Source organism: Orycteropus afer, unplaced genomic scaffold (genome assembly GCF_000298275.1).
Source record: "Orycteropus afer afer isolate SDZICR_OR568_19922 unplaced genomic scaffold, OryAfe1.0 scaffold00128, whole genome shotgun sequence".
Classification (NCBI taxonomy): domain Eukaryota; kingdom Metazoa; phylum Chordata; class Mammalia; order Tubulidentata; family Orycteropodidae; genus Orycteropus; species Orycteropus afer.
In genome coordinates this window covers 2,940,259-2,947,996 of record NW_006921715.1, presented here as the reverse complement: position 1 = coordinate 2,947,996, position 7,738 = coordinate 2,940,259, and positions in this window count along the sequence as shown.

The following is a 7,738-nucleotide window of genomic DNA, read 5'->3' as shown; positions in this document are numbered from 1 at the left end:
TGTGTGTGTGTGTGTGCATTCCAGTTGTTGTCAAGTAGATTGTGACTCATGGTGATCCCATGTGGTCAGAGTGCACATGTGCTCCACAAGGTAGTTACCGACTGGGCTTTTGGAAGCAGATCAGCAGGACTTTCTTCTGAGATACTTTTCGTTGGACTCAAACCTCCAATCATTTGGTAACAGCTAAGCATGGTAACCTGTGTACCGCCGGGGACTCCTCTGTGTACAAATATGTGAATAAAAGAATGGATGAAGTCTGTTACTAAGGGAGAGAAGCTAGCAGAGCTGGGCAGTGATACACTCAGGTGTGCGTACCTGCTGTATACAGCAACGGCAAGAGAGCAGGGTAGAGTGAAACCATGGTAACCCTGGTCCCTCCCTGGCAAAGTCTTGGGTGGAAACCTATGGAGGAGATGGGGATGGGTGCAGAAAGCTCCCCTAAAGACAGGCAAGCATTTCACCATCTCTGAAAAGTTGTGTGACCAGAGAACCCCTCTCCATCATGCAGTGAGGTTAATTAACAGCCATTGCCATTCTGTTGTTGTTCAAGGAGGTAATGGGTGTGAGTACACTTTATAAAGAAGTGCTATGGCATTTGACTGCTAAGCAGAAGGCTGGTGGTTCAAATCCACCAGCCACTCCTCAGAAGGAAGATTGCACAATCTACTTCCATAATGATATCATCTGGGAAACCCAAGGACAGGTAGCTATGAGTTGCATCCAACTTGACAGCAGTGAGTTTGTTTTGTTTTTGGATACTATCTTGACTTGTATTTGTTTTATTTTATATTCTGATGCTTTTTGAGAATCTTTCCCATCCTACACACCAGACTTCCATCCAGAAAGATAACACAAATCTGCCATTAGACAGATGTCTCCCCTTTCCTCTTGAGTACTGGATCAAGGGTCAAGTTCACTGCATCAGGGGTCAAGTTGGTTCTCAATGACCTTGGGTTGATCACCCCCATTTGTGATGATGGACAAAATGGCTGGGATGGAGTCACTGGCTTCCTCCAAAGGAGGAAGGAAGCTAAAGGACTCCTGAAGCAGATCCTCATCTACGGAGGGAGTGTGACCGGCAGGGCGTGGATCTCAGAAAAATGCAGGAAGCTCACTAATGGCCTCCAGTGCTGGGCGTGGCTGCGTTCAGCTCCTTGACTGGCCTGGTCTCACTGTCCTGCCAGAAACACTGAACATTTTTCTTCTCCCCGTCTCCCCCACCACTGGCTTATCCCTGATTTAAGGTGATACAGACTCATGTACTGTCTTTGGGAATTATTACCTAAAAAAAAAAAAAAAAAAAGAAGAGGAAAGAATGTAAATCCAGCTTGTTTTTCTCTTTGTGTTTAAAACCCTCCTAAGCCTCAGAGTGAAGTCGACTCAACAGCAGCTTTCTTTTAATCCATTCTCTCTTGGCTTGCAGGGCCTTCCTGGACAGAAAAATGCCAGGCACTGGCTCCTGCCCGTCTCCACCAGCCACATGCCAATCTCAACTCTCAGTCTTGCTTCTGCGGGAGGCAACACCCACCCTCTGAGCCTGTCAGAACTTTCTGGAAGGGGTTCCATCCTGTGTTGGTGTGTTCTGATGGCAGCAGCCTTAGTCACCTCCTTGAACTCCTGGCTTCAGCCTTTTGAGTTTCTCAGAACAAGAGCACTACCGTCCTTCCTCCATGACCCTGTGTGGGCTTGGCAAGCCCCCTGCTGTTTTTCCTGTCCCTGTTTAGCCCCATACAGGATGCTGACAAGGTTCTGTCATCTGTCTTGACCTGGCTGAACCTCTCACTTGTCCCATGGAGCCCTAGTTCTTACCTGGTTGTCTCTCTGAGAAAAACGCCTGTCATTGCCAGTAAACTATTTAATCTTTGAATATTATTCACTGATATTATTATGTTTACACCTTCTGACAACCCTCTCACATAGGTCCCTCATCTCTGTTTCAGAGGTGGTGGTGATGAAGATGGGAGAAGTGAAGGGGGTTGTCTGATACCCTACATCTTTAAATGACAAGGTCAGGTTCAACCAAATGTCTGACCCTGAAGCATACAGTTGATTGATTAATTGATTGATTTCCTCACTTATCTCTTTGCACAGATTTTCTCTCTTTATCAAATAAGAGCTACCTCTAGCCAAGGGCTCTTTGTTTCTACATACTCCACGCGCTAACTCCTTTTATCCTTGCCACACTCCTGGAAGGGGGCAGCAATGGCTTAGTGGTAGAATTCTTGCCTTGTATAGGGAGATCCAGGTTCGACTCCCGGCTGGTGACACCACTCATCTGTCAGTGGAGGCTTTCATGGTCCTGTGATGCTGATCAGACAAAGACAGACTAGGAAGAATGGCTCGTCAATCTACTTCTGAAAGTCAGCCAATGAAAACACTGTGGTTCCTAGTGGTTCTACTGCAACTGACCATGGGGCTGGGTCAGGACCAGCATTGTCTTCCATTGTGTATAGTCAACATGATTGACGACAGTTCACAACAACAGCAAACAATCCTGGAAGATTAGTACTGCTGTTATCCCTGTCAAAATGGGAAAATTTAGGCTCAGGGAGGTTGGTTCTGGGGTCTTCTGAATTAGAAGGGTGGAGCCCATGCAGAGCCCCATCACGTCCCCCACTCAAGCCAGCTCCTCCGTCCGCAGAGGATGATGTTTGGACCTGTGCCCTCAGCCCCTCACACTGTTGGACTCAGAGCCCATCTCTTGTGTGCTTTCATTAACTTGTGCCTATGAAGAGAGGTGGGGTGAGATGAGAGGAAGCCCACACTGAAGAGTGGCCCAGGACACTGTTTGCCTAAAGCTGCTAATCCTGGAGGCCCATCAGGACTGAGTCAATGCCTGCTAAATACCTTTAAAAATAACTATCGGAAATCTAAAAATGTCTACTATGGAAACGTGGACAGTATACAAGCACAGACAATATAATTATCTTTGCTGACTAATAAAATGAATGCACATTTTCCTCTCGTGTGAGCTGTGATGGGGAAAAGCAACACATGTTAAATGAAGCTAAGTGGATGTTCCTTCTCATACAAGGTTTGTCCCTGCCTGTACCGTACTCAGCATCCCTTTGTGCTGGAACTCTGCTGACTACTTTCCTCGTCTCCTACATCCCATTTAATTTGCAAGCTCTTCCAGAACCTGGAAATGCCGGGAGGCAGAGTAGAAAGGACACAACATACAAATAAACAGAGGTGATTTATAACCTCATCCAACTGCTTGAGACCACTTAGCTCTTGAGCAAATAATTGACCTTCTGAAGATCTCAGTTTCCCAACAGATAAGTAGGATCACTGACAACCAGCTTAGAGGTGGGTGTCAAGGAGATAATGCAGAAGAAAGGCCAGAAGCATTTTGACTTTGACTGTTCATGGAAACAAAGATTCACATGATTTTAAAATGATGAAAAGAATCAAATTCAATAGCTCATTGACTGTAACTAGTTTCATCAACTCTAAGGATCCTTGTGTGGGTTTTGGAACATCCACAGACAGTTTGGAATGTTTGGTAACATATTTGTCAGTGGGCATGCGTGCATTTCTCTTCTGGGGAGAGGGATCATTGGTTTACCGTTCTCAAAGTTGTTTATGACCACTCATTGCAAAGGGACATGTGAAGAGAAATGTGGTAGATACAAGGCCATGCCACTCAGAACCCCTTGAGAGCCTAAATTGCTCCCCAGCTTCAGGGAACATGATCTAAAAGAGTAACCCACTGTCAACTCCTCCAGGGTCTTCCCTGCTGCGGAGCACGATCCTGCTGAGGTCCTGACTTCACTTTATGATACACAAGATGGGGATAAAGGCCTACCAAGTCCACCGGGATGCAGGCCACTCTAAGAGGCAGTACTCACTCCAGAGACCCCAGGCTTATTGTACCTGCATCAAAGTTCACCTGTCCCTCTGCCTCTGCCCGCCTTCCATTCACAGACGTTGACTTCTAATCAGTATCTTGCACCTCTAACTCCATCTCAGCATGTGCTCCTGGAGAGCACAGTCTATGAATAAATTGAAATAGAAGAACAATTAGGTGAAAACAGAAGCTGATTAAAGTGATCCAAGAAGATGGATGTGCTTACCAGGGTCAAATACAGCCAAAGGGTCAAGATCAGGGCAGAAGTAGTTCAGTGGGGCCAGCCACTAGCTCATGGGGACCATGGGAACCACATTTTTTTTGGTAGATATTCAATAAGTCTTTGGGGTATAACAAAGAGGAGACATTTAGTTGGACCCTTCTTTTGAGGCAGGAATGCTGGGTCACAGGGTCAAGGAGCGATTTGAGCATGTTGATCAACAACTGAGATAATTTTCAAAAATCCTTTCTTACAAACCACATCTTTCCCATCAGACAAATGTCAGAAAAGCCCTGGCAAGAACAGCCTGCATATCTCCCCCAGATTATTAAGTCAAGGAATGGGCTTTCAGAATACCGGAAGTTCAAAAGGCTGTCATGTTGGAGCCAGACATCTGAGGAATGCCAGTGCCCCTAAAAGGAGGTGTGCATCCATTAAGACATATCAGGTGGCCTTATCAGAGAGCCCCATCGGCCAGCAAAGGACAGGTTATTGTGTGTGCCAGGTGGCTCAGAAATGGCTCCTCTGAAGTTAACTGACAGCAGCGGGCCCTCCTCTCTAGCCCATGTGCAAACAAAGCACAGAACTGCAGTGTGAGCACAAAAAAATCCTGGAAGAAGACTCTTCATCATAGCAAGAAAACTGGCTCAAGGATTGTCAAAGAGTCACAATTCTGTCCCCATAATTTCTATACCACCTTGACTATAATCTTTGAGGGAAAAGATACTGCTCTGCCAGGAAGAATCCTCATTTTAGTAGATGCACCCTCCTGCCTTGGTTTCTTTGAAATGCATCTGAGATATGTCAGCATTTTCTAAATAATTCTAGGTCAAGGATTTTCAGTCAAATATAAAGAAACAAATAATATATATACGACATCATATGAAAATACTTGAGCAGACTATTGGCTGGGCCCTTACTGTTGAAAAGACTCTATTCAGTTACAAAGGGATGATATCATGGACACTGTTTTTGTATCTTCTTCACTATCTCCCTTGCCTCAACCCATATCTCATGGCTTCCAGCTGCCATTTTGTTTTCCTGGTTTCACAAATGGTAGTCTAATGGAATTTAATGTTCTAGTTCAGGAAAAAAACAATAAAACAACTAAAACTAAAATGCATTCATTAAGACTCAAACTTTTTTATCCTATCTTTCAAAGCCTCCTCTATCCTCCCACTCACTTACCCTGAAAACAATAAGCTTTGACATTGGGCCAGTCCTGTGTCAGCTTCCAAGCAAATAGGGTAAATTAAATTATCTTAAGATCTAGGGCTTGATAGTAGGAGCTCTGGTAGCATAGTGCCTAAAGCACTTGACTGTTAACCAGAAGGCTAGTGGTTCAAACCCACCAGCCACTCCTTAGAAGGAAGATGGGGCGATCTACTTCCATAGTGATACTGCCTCGGAAAGCCAAGGAGGGGTCACTATGAGTCAGGGCTGACTCGATGTCAAATAATAACAACAACAACAATAATGACAAGTTTCATCACACCAAGATGAATATTTGTCAGAACATTCTTAAGAGAATGATCAGTAGGTTCCCATTTCATAACTTTTAGTGATAACGTTCCTTGTAGTAATCATAGAGATAATGGTCTTTCAGAATTTACGAAGCTTTTATCCTATTTGGCATGACTTCATTGGAGTTTCTGGGTGGTGTCAATGCTTAATGCCCTTGGCTGCTTACCCAAGGTTGGGGATTTGAGTCCACCAGATGTGTCTCAGATGATCTGCTTCCCAAAATCTGCCCTTGAAACTCTACAGAGCACAGCTCCACTCTGATACACGTGGAGTCATCCTGAGGCCAGCGGCTCCCTGCCAACTGGGTTACTGCCTTTTTTTTTGGTCTCATATGACCCTCAAAATAAGACAGATATCACTTATACCTCCTTTATAGGATAGAAAATTAAGACTCCTAAAAAGTGATACAAAATACCCTGCTCAAAACAGCTATTCCCCAACTCCCAGTCCTGGGCTTCTGGAAGAATATCCACTTCTTCAACACATCCCATGTGATAATTGCTTAAGCCACCACTGAGAACTGCTGTGAAGAATTCCCATCGATGTGAATGTTTTCCATGAGGGACTTCCAGTTCCAAATTCTTCCAGAACTGCTGAACTTCCAGAGAATGGAATAGAACCAAAGAGAATATAAAACCCCTTGAAAGGCTGTTTTATAAATAACCTCATTAGTAAGCCAGGGACTTCAGATCCTGGCAACATGGCTGCTTGGGATGGTTTTTGCCAAAGGTGCCCTGGCAATAGTGAGGTCTGCATAGAGGCAGCCGCACAGCCCAGGGCACCCATTCAGATTCAGCAGTACCACAATGGTTGGGTTTGTGATTTATAACTTGAGGCCAACCAACAAATTCTATTATTCACACATTTCAAGCAAACCCAAGGAGAAGAGTAGTTTAAACTAATCTTTTGCTCAGAAGCGACATTTGCAGCTCTTTTCACTTACTTTTCATTATTTCTCCACAGGGGAACCGTTTCCAGGAATTATTATGTTAAACAGTGTATTAAAAAATGAGTCTTCATATTTTTTGCAATAAATAACAGCTCACATTTATTCTGAGAACAGAAATGCTCACCAGAACTTACTTATATTGTCAGCTCTAAGAAGTACAAAGCTATTAGAAATGGTTAGAATCATATCCTAGGAGCTTTAGTGATAATCAAAGCCTTTGACTATTTGATGTGCACTTATCATAAACCATTCCCCACACAGGTCACTGGGCATTCAAAAATGAATAAGAGGCAGGCCTGGCCTTCAACAAGCACTAAATAGTGCTTGAAGGGGTATCCCTGAAGACCAGAAAGAGTGCTAGCTTTGGAATCAGAGATAGGTGGGTTCCCATGCTTAGTCAATGCCCACTGTGTGAACTTGGCCAGCTGTCAAAACAATTCGGAGCCTTGGTTTTCTCATGCATGATAGGAGAATAGCAAACCTGACCTTCAGGGTTTTGGGAATATGGAAATAAACAAAAACACTCCAGTAAGAACATACAGCAGTTGTGTATCCAATGCTTGCTATGACAAGGGTGCCAACCATCATCACTTGAGGCAGACACTCAAAGTCTGGCAAGAGATGGGAAAAGGTGTGTCCCAGTTGGAAGTGGCTGACACAGGAAGCTACAAGCTGGCCAACCAAGACTGGGCACCATATGTTTATGTGGGGAAGATATTTGGCCTCTCTGGTTAGTTCTGCAGGGGAAACTGAGGCAAATAGGGAAGCTGGACATCCTGGACCAAGTCCTGGCCATTCTGGGCCAATTCATGCTGAGGCTGTGGCTTTGCTTCTCATGGTGCTGCTACAGAGTATGGGGGTCAGAGTTCTGCCGTATATGGCCTCATCATGGTTCATACGTCCCATTTCTCAGGAGATACAAACACACAGAGACACAGAGCGCTACTTCCGAGTTTGGAGGACTTCACATTTTTGTCAAGGCTGTGCATTATGAAAGGATCCTGGGTCACAGTCATTTCCTAACCTAAGGTTGGAAGTTCCAACCCACCCAGCAGCTTCGTGGAACGAAGGCCGAGTTAACTTTTCTGTAAAGATTGCAACCTAGAAAATTCTGTGGAGTGGTTCTACTCTGTTACATGCAGAGTTAACATGAGTCAGGGCTGACCCAATGGCAATTCTTCTTCTTCTTCTTCTT